Source organism: Stegodyphus dumicola, chromosome 5 (genome assembly GCF_044657685.1).
Source record: "Stegodyphus dumicola isolate Sdum_Otavi_A_Nest chromosome 5, ASM4465768v1".
NCBI lineage: Eukaryota > Metazoa > Arthropoda > Arachnida > Araneae > Eresidae > Stegodyphus > Stegodyphus dumicola.
Window position 1 is genome coordinate 26,155,929 of NC_140772.1, and position 10,369 is coordinate 26,166,297.

Consider the following 10,369-nt stretch of genomic DNA (forward strand, 5'->3'; position numbering starts at 1 on the left):
GAGAATGTTTAGTTCATTTTTTATTCGGTCTCAAAAGAGAAATTAAAATACGTGTATTTATGAATCAAAATACATGAGAAATCACAGTGAGAAAAGCACTGCTACCTTAAACTGTGATTATATATAAGAAATGCAGTGAATTATAGTTAAAAAATAGTGAAAATATTTATATTTCTGAATTATTTCATATATAACATTTTCAGTTTCGCATATGTGGCAATTTAAGAACTTTTTTACGTATACCAACTTTTTGAAATATCTGCAAATTGTTGTATCTTCAAGGAAAGCTTATTCTTTCACCTTTAGTATATAAGTAATGATAATTTACCAGATAAAATTACTTAATAGGGAATACAGAAAAATATCTAACCACTTACCTTTGTGACTTCATCTGCAAAGAGACTAAAAAAGTAGTTCAGCTAAATCTGCTATAATAAATATTTATAATAATGCTAAATTATGCAATATCTATTAATATGCCAAATTTTTGTAAAGCTATTTATTTGTATGAAAAATAAACACATTCAGAAATTTATGGCACTATATTATGATTAACAGAGGAAAAACACTTTTCAAAATTCAAAATAGTTTTTATTAATCCAATTTATCACATTTTATTTGAATTCATGAAAAACAATCTTATATCCATGTATTCTTATGTATATAAGAACTCTTGATAAATTGGATCTCTGTCACTGCCTTTCACAGCACCTAAAATAAAAAAACACTCACAATTACTATATGTGAATATAATTCATAATTAAATTTAAACAAATGACTATTAGAATGCAAATTAAAGGAAGCATTTAAAATATTTTAACATTTAGTACCTATAAACAGAGTAGCAATTATTTGATTTTTCGATTATAGTAAAATAAACATGGGGGATGCCTTTTAAAATTTTTTATGTCAGAAAATAAACTCAAACCACCAGCTGAACATATGAGCAGTTTTATCAATCAGCCACTGGTAGGTAACCTGGATACTGAATCAACATATAAAGTTGCCAAGATAAAGAGAGAAACAAAATTATGATAATCACATCTTACCTATTCATAAAACTATTTTAAATTTAATGTGTAGGCAAGTCCAAAAAGAGCGAGAATGAATTTATTTTGCAACACAAAGTAAAGTCTTGCAGGAGCAAAAAAAACTTGTCTCATGAGATTGGCAAGTAAAAAGTAATTAACTGCATCTGGTAACATTTATCTGACAACACATAAGTAATTGTTAGCTACGTGCAGAAAATAAAATCTGATCAGGGGCGTAGCTAGAGGGGGGCAAGGGGGCCATCTGTCCCCAGGTGCAGAATCCAAGGGGCACCAAACTGATGTTAGAACATTTTAGAATTAAATGTTTTCCATCCTTGGCAAGCAGTAGGGGGCGCGAAATCTTCAGTTGTCCCTGAGCGCTGAAAACCCTAGCTATGACTCTGAATCTGATCATGTTAATGCAATTTTAAACTTTTGAATTTAACCGCAGAAATTTACCAAAGAAGTACTTGTAACAGTAGTAAATGAAGATGTGGCTAATCTTTACTGTATGGTACACCTTGGTTTCTGTCTGAAAAAAAATCGCAAAGTGGTATTGGTTGTTTGTGAAATGTGGAAGCCCATTGCGTCAAAGAAGTTTTTCGGTAACCCTAATGTTGATAATGTTGGCGAAAGTAGCCTTTGGGAAAAAAAAAAAAAAAAAACTTTTTTTTTTGTCAATAAAAAGGAGTTATTTCTGCAAATATTGCCAATGTGCTGTGATAAATTTAGTTTTGGGCTACTTTTTTTAATAGTAAACCTTTTCTACGGTCTCAGGTTTTTGGTTCTTACCATTCTTTTCAATTGCTGTGTTTGGTTGCACGGAAGTGGTATGGTCTTATATTTTGAACATGCTATTTATTATTTTGGTGTGGGTACCGTCGTTTGAGTATGTCTGAGGTGACTAAGAGAAGAAAAATTTAATTGAATTGCTTACCTGGAGGATGGTGGTGGGAAGCCTAAACATATGCATGTGAAAAAAAAGGTATGTTAAAAAAATGACGTTTCATTTACTTTTTTGTCTCTGTGTGTTAATTTTTGTTAGAAGATTTGTTGTTTAATGTTTTTATGTTAGGAAATATGTATTTTTGGTAACTTATTCCTCTCTGTTTGTGTATTTTTGGTTGTCTGTGTGTTAAGACAGTGGCGAATTTTTTCTGGTAACTATGATATTTTTAACTTTCTGATTTTCTTAAAGTGAAAATAGATCAATGTGTACATGGACAAAGTTAAGGCAGTGCACAATGCCCAGTTTGTGCAGTTCTCTGTTTTAATAGGTCGATGTGTACATGGACACAGAGTTTGTGTATGTCTTTGACTTCTTATTTTGGTTTTGTGTAGCGGCCACCTTGAAATTGGTGACGATCTTGATATAAAAAAAAGAAACGATTCGCCAAGGGTTACAGTAGAGTAAATTTTTACCAAAGATGTTCTACCATAATCACTATTTCAGTGGTTTAAACACTAGTGGAGCAGTATGCAGAGATGAAGATTTGAATTTTGTTTACACAGCATGATGGTTTAGGCGCTCCAGCCATTACAGTGAACAAAATTATAATAAACATAGCCACAATAATTGTCTATAGATATTGATGTATAACACTGCATTAACTAATATATTTCTTATGCTAGTATATACAGAATCCTTAATCGAAGGGAAAATCAGAAGACTGTGCATGCATTTTCCTTTAACTGAAACATGGATTTGACCATACAAATCTCAGTCTTACGGGACATGCCACACTATGCAGATAGACAGTAAAAAGTGCTTGTGTTGTTTTTATTTATTAGAGGTATGAAATAAATATACTTCTAGATTTTAATTTTTTCTTTTCTTGTTTTACATTTGGATTACCTATCAAAAAGTAAGGAATTTTGATATTATTACAATATCGGAGTTAAAATAACAATTATTGGACATGTTAAGGTAATGAAAATTTTAAATTAGGTTAAAAAGTAACCTTTAATGTGGCATATTTTTGAATTAAACTCTATCGACATTAAAAACAACAAAACGTCCCTCTTTATTAAGGACTTTAACTAATTTTAAATACGGAGCTATGAATGAATTTTTTCCCTTGCATGTTATAATAACTGAAACAAAATTACTCTGATACAGTCAAAATTCCTAAATGCAAGTACATAAAATTTACTTTAGCAATTTAAAGAGATGAGACACACTGAACACATGAATAAATTTCTATCAAATAATAATTTATTAAATTTGGCCCATTCCATAGTAAACTTTAACCATTAGATTACATTATTACACCATGTTATCAGTTTGAAAAGCAAGTCATATGCCAGATCTTGGATGTATAAGAAATGCACAAAATAATATACTGATTATTGAAAAATGATGTATACCAAAGCTTATAGATATGATTAAATGTAACAGAAAATTTACTGTCACAACCACATTTTTAAGTGAAATGTATTATTTTAACATTTTACAATATTTAAGGTATGGCATTAAATGCAACATTATGTGCCTGGATATAAGTTAGTAAATTAAAAAAAAAAAATAATAATAATAATCAAAGAATGAATGTCATGAAAAATTTCAAAAACAAGCAGAATTTAATTTAGAAGACCTTTAGACACTTATGATAAATAAATTTGAGAATTCTTCACCCAAAATTAAATTATAATTAACTAAAACCAGTTTGACTGACCTTTTACAAAATCCATTAGCTGCAATTTTTTCTAGCTTGAAAACCAAATTCTTCTCCACATGGTAATAACATCTTAACCAGTTGAAATTCCTGCAGAAAGTTTGATAACACAGTAATAGAATTAATAGAATAGAAACATTAACACAAAAGTATAGAACATCATTTAAACTTAACATTATTACAAATTTTGGTGCTTTCTGACTATCTGCAAAGCTGTGAAAATTGGCAAAATGGTTAGTTTGTGGTTCATATCTACTGCTCTGTTCACAAGTAGTAATTCAAATAAGCACTTTATAAGAAACAAGAAATTTTAGGATGCACACACACAAAAATATATACATTGGGTCAATATTCACATATTTTTCATCCAATGGAATACTATTCAGAAATAAAGATTACATATAAAGCATGTAAATACATGTGTGTGGTATGCATATTCATAGTTTGCTATTATCGTGTGCATACTCTTGCTGTTTTAGCATAAGTTGAAGCTGTGAGGGCAGATAATAAGAAAGTATCAGAATTTTCATGTATAAGAAAAGATTGCCCTGACAATAGTATCTCAATTGTTTAGCACTGACATTTACATAGCGCATTAGAAATATATAGTAATATATGTATAATAAAAAGATAATTGCATATTATTAATTCATTTTTTTAAATGCCAAACTTTAACAATTCTTTCACATATAATTAAACAGAATTCTTTCACATGAACATCTAAAATCCATTCTTAACTAAAGAATAAATAATAAAACCATGTAAATTTCTTATCAAGCCCATCATTTCCGAAATGTCTACTTCTGAAAGTTCCCAGCATTTCTCAATATATTATTAAATTACTAAACTAAGCATCAATGATCGTCATGTTCGCTAATGTGGCAATATCTTTCACACTTCTTTGTTACCACAAGTAACAAGTAGGCTTCAATAAATCTTTAACTGTTACATGCTACTTTTGTCTAAAATTTGTACAAATAATAAAATTAAATGAGCTCTTTATAATATGCTCAAAGAAATAATTTTGTATGAAAATTTGTATGTTATATATTGGCCTGATTAATGATTCAGGAAATAATTCGGGTTTTCAAAGTGCTTCCAATAATTCAAATTTCAGCTTGTGTCAAAATAAAATCTATAACACAAAGATAAGCAAATTTCCTTATGAACTGCTTCAATAAACATTACTGTAACTGTGTTATTTAAAAGACTGTAATGTTTTAATTATTTCCTTAATTAAAACATTACAGTTTTTTCCTCCTTCTAACACCAAAAGAAAACCCAGATAAGAAATATAAAAATATCAGTAAAAATAAATTATATTATTGAATGACACTTTAATTACACTCATGCATATATTATTTTATTATAAATTATTTCAAAATCAAAGAAGAGAAGGGGGAGAAACTTTAATATTGACATTTCTAAAATGATATAAACATTAATCATTTAGTACAGTTTGTTATTTCAGGCAAAAAGAATTCACGTTTCTGGGTAGCATTTATATTTCCATCTCACTTTCAATGAAACATTAAGAGAAATGCATATAATTTAAACGCCAGTTTATTTTATTTATCAGACAGATTATGTCAACTCGAAAAAACCTATCAGTAAAATTTGGTAGTAATAATTCTGAATGTTAGGCAACTTGCAAGATTCAACAAAAATTATCAATACTTTTATTATAATGACAATACTACAGTAACATGAACATAAAATTAAACTGCATATAACTATAAAATAAGGCAGCATATAATAATGGTGCATTGGTTTCTAAAACAATGGGCTCGATGAAAGAATACATGTATTATGGTAGCTATTCATATTCTTCAGCTTTCCTAATATTTTCATAACTAAATTATCTAAAATACAATAAAAATGCAAACAATATTTAAGAGAAAATGTTAAAAGCAATCATAAGCATTTGATTGAATGACCATATTTTGTCTTCCTGCAAGTCGAATCTTCAAATGATATGCAGTTTGAAAAATGCTTAATCCTTTTATAAAATATTCAAAAAAGATTAAAAAAAGGTACTGTTCTGTTATCAGGACCGGGTTCAGAATTGTATTTATGTATACTTGTATATTTGTATGTCTACATATACACATCTATGCACATACTTACGAACACAGGTTCATACATTTCCGATTCTGGTCCCAATAACAGAACAGTACCCCCAAAAAAACTTGAATTACAAACTAGATTAAGATAATGTTTCAACCATACATATTTTGGACAAAACAATGCAAACTCTTATTTTTATACAATTGTTCAAACTATTTAACATAAATTTATTGCTGCAATAAAATAATAAGCAATCTGTTCACACATATTATTTTGAAACTGAATGCATAAACTAGACTAAAAAAAATTCAGTCATAAACATTTGGATAGCAGGGCAAATTAGATATTTGAAAAGACAGCCAGCCATTGAGATACACGTAATTCACGACAGAATGGTAACAATTCATAAAGCTGTGAAACATTTAACTGTCAAAATAACATAAATTCGAAAAGCAAAAAAAGTAAACATACAAGTATTGCAACTGAACTTACCTTTCATGCAACAAAAAATATCCATACAAGTTAACCTCATGGCGCAGCCATTTTGGATTTCGTTTCAAATCAGACAGATGTTTACGGATTTGCGGAAGAATACGAGGAACTAGTAGTTTGTTGGATACAATGTGCAATGACGCGAAAGAATATAGTTCTGCAGAACTTCCTACATTATTCCGTAATAAACAGTACTATTTCCTAATTTTTTCTTTATCTAATTAATTAATTAATAGGGAAATAGTTAAATAATGCCGAATTCATTTTTAATGAAATGTAAAATTTTGCATGTATGGGACGAAGACCTTCCGTCCAATATTTCTGAGAATATAAACAAATTTTGGAATCTGAGAGTATCAGTAAATAAATATATAGAATATCGCCTCTCAAACGACCACTTCTGAAAGTGATCAATAGTTCTGAGATTATAAATAAATATTGATATTAAGCATTATTTCTATAAGACGACCATCTCTATATAAGACCAAAGTTTCTAGAATCTTGGATAGTCATCAGAGATGTATCTTTACTGCGAAATTATCGCACGACTGTAATTCAATATCAATAACAGATCGCGCGATTGAAAAACATTTTCTGTCCTGTAATTAGAGGTAAAAAATTTTCCTTATGAGGTATTTCTCTCGCTTTCCTAGCGTGCCTTCGTGGTGTAATGGTTCTGCACGCTGGGCCGGTATTTCAGAGGTCCGTGGTTCGATTCACGGCGAAGGCGGTTGCTAATTTTTCATCTCTACGGCTTCCCAAAAAAATCCTAATGTCTCTACAGTGGAGCCCGAACTAAAAAGGTGTTGGATGAGGTATATCCACACCCAGGATTTAGTGATTGGATACCCTTAAAAAAAAGTCGGCCTTTAAAAAGAGAAGTAATATAAGGTATTTCTCCCGTTTTCCTATCGTGTCTTCGGCCCACCAGCGGCCGAGCGGTAAAGTCGCTGAACCCTGGTAGTGCGATCCGAGGTTCGAATCCCGCGAACGGGCTGGCTGCATGGGCGTTTTCGTGGTTTTCCCCACGTGTAACGTGTATACGAGCCAGTTCCCTTAGAAAGTCCTCCACGAAGACATCCCTCCCCTTAGGCAGATAGCCCTAGTGTGCTTTGCCATAATTAAATACACCACCACCACACCTAGCGTGTCTTCGTGGTGTAGTGGTTCTGCACACTGGGCCCGTATTCCAGAGGTCCGTCCTTCGATTCCCGGCGAAGGCAGTTGCTAATTTTTCATGTTTCCTGCTTCCAAAAAAATACCTAATGTCTCTATACCCAAATTTAAAAAAAAAATTCGTTTCCGTAATTAAATATATATATATCTAATTTTACCTATATTTGTAGTAGGGTTTGTAATCTGTAAGTAATTATACATGTAATTTATACATTTTTTATAAAAAAAAATATATGTTATTTAGAATTTTGCAAATATTCTAGAAAATGCTAATCCATTGAAAAAAATCTTTTCCATGACTAAATAAATTTTTAAAAACGTCAGAAAAAATAGCAGTTAAAATTAATAACAAAATAACAAGAATAAATCATCAATCATATCAATATTTTTAATGTACAGCATTTAGAAACAACTTAGTAAAATAAATATGAAAAATAAAATAATGTGCAAGTTTCAGATGTGCAATGTCAAAAAATTAAAACTGGTAAATTTGAGAACAAATATCCTCAAAATGTTTGACAACGAAAGTCCTCCGGACAATGCAGAATGAATGTCCTCAGGATGTGAAATTGGTGAACTCCTCAGGACATCTGAGAATCAACATCTTCAGGACATCCTGTCATATCCCGGGACATAGCGACTTAAATAAGACATCCTCAGGATGTTAAATTACGATCTCCTCAGGACATCTGAGAATCAACATCCTTAGGACATCCTAAGTATGTCCCGGGATATTGCGACTTAAATAGGACATCCTGAGGATGTTTTGTGCTATGGGGGATATGTTACGGTGAAACACCGAAATCTGGAGAACGTCGACTTTCACCGGTGAATGTCAACATTCACCTAGTCGCTTGGTGTATGTCCGAAATACTTTCCAAATACTCTTATTTCTGACTTACACCGGTCAATGTCGACATTCACAATGTACTAATGGTGAATGTTGAACATATAACAATATTATATTTTCATCTCTGTAATTCAGTCGCGAATAAACGCACTTGAAACTTGAAATAAGAATTTAAGAAGATAAGAACTTAAAACACACAGTACATTCAAAATTAGAAAGGAAAATAATAGAAGTTAAAAACTTACTTAAGTATACAATACGTTCTAAATGAGAATATAAAATAATAGTAATAAAACACTTTCTAAATTATGTGATTCAAATCTTATTTATTGCAACAACTTAAACTATTATGACACTTTATGACCTCTCTTTTCGACCTACACCAGATCATATCTGTGATTGTCGACATACACCGGTGAGGGTCCGAATGTACAAGAATGTAATGCAATATTTGATCTTTCACCGACGTATTTGGTGAATGTTGACATTCTCCGGTGAAAGTCGACATTCTCCAATTTCGATCTTTCACAGTAACATACTATATAGCAGACTCTAATATTTTGGTTTGATGTATCTCATGTCAATTCAACAGCCAATTTAAAATTAATAATAACAAGATGAACATAAATTGGAAATAGTGACTGCTAAAACAAAAGCTTTTAATAATGGAATTTAAATGTTATTGAACAAAAACTAAAATGCATCTTGGCCATGGTCTTTATCCTTCTTACCTTGAAGGAAAGAGCAATTCTCTTTTTAATTAATTATCAGTAATAATAACGATAGTAACAATAAACCTTAATCATAAAATTTAATATGCGATATACATTTCTTTTGAATTAATTTCGTTTGCGTTAGGTAGCCTAGAGTAAAACATTATTTTAAACAGAAATTTTGATATCTAATGCATGAATAGATTAGGTTTTGAATATGAAATTAATGCAAAAGAATTAACTTGAAAGAAACACTTAAGAACAGTAATTTTATGTTCTTAATATTTTATAAATAAATCAGCATTTCATGTATAAAGTCTACCTTTAACTGAATAAAAACAAATTTAATTAATACTCGTACAAAACATCATTTAGTAAAACCTATCTGCATTATGAGATCAGAGTTACCCTAAGACTTTCACAAAGGCTTAATTTAAAATTAATGATTGATTATTGATATATTAAACGTGTCTCTTTAATGAGTTAGTAGCATTTCCCTTTGTTTACCCTTACATCTTATTTTTCTTACCGAATTCCGAAAATGTCTATAAAAATCAAAATGACGAAGTCGTGATAATAATACACATTATTTTAATTATCTAGTTTTAGATTAAATTTCAAAATTTTACAAATCTTCACAAATATATAAAAGCAATAGAAAACTGTATTCATTTTTTTCAAATTCAGCTTCCGAAAAGTAAGTGAAGACAACAATTAGTAAAATGAATATTATCAAAATATTAAAGGTCTTAAAGTGCTATATTTGTCTTCATTTTTAATTTAAATAATAGCAAATTAAGTATTAAATACCAAATTCAAATACTGAAAGTTAAATTGGTACCAGCCAGTTTATAGGAGTAGTAGAAAATGTAGCAATCTGTATCTAATATGCCAAAAAATAATACTCTGGTACAATTTGTTCCTTTCATAACAATTTAAACAAATAATTAACAACAAAACGTTTATTTCACTTTGTCAGTTTAGGTAATGGGATTAAACATTGCAATTTTTTAAGTGTTAACGAATTATATTGTTAACTGAAAGTAATTAAAAATAGGCTGTAAAATATTTTCCACGTAATCCCTATTCAGCAAAAATTCCCCTATTATTTTATTCAAAGCATATTTTAGTTGCCTTAGAGTATTAGACGCTTAGTCAAAAATTACTTCATACTCATTCAGACTCCTTAATATATGAGAAGAAACAGCTTCATAATGGTGACAACGGCTTTATGCAAGACTGCCACTGTTTGAAATACAGAAAGTTTCATAAGCACGCGCTTATAAAAATGTTTTCCTACTCTTATGAAGACCAGTTTGTAACTTGTAAAAAGCAAACTTCCAAAGTTTTTAACCTAGGTAGTTG

General features: G+C 30.1%; 1 long non-coding RNA gene across 1 annotated transcript; it reads right to left on the reverse strand.

Annotated features, from left to right (window-relative positions):
* Nucleotides 1-577: 577 nt before the first annotated feature.
* On the reverse strand, nucleotides 578-6,356 carry LOC146997067 (uncharacterized). The gene is made up of 3 exons (XR_015041096.1): nucleotides 6,266-6,356; nucleotides 3,707-3,796; nucleotides 578-711 (listed from the first exon to the last, which is right to left on the reverse strand). It is a non-coding gene; the product is annotated as an uncharacterized LOC146997067 (long non-coding RNA).
* Between the last annotated feature and the right edge of the window lie 4,013 nt (nucleotides 6,357-10,369).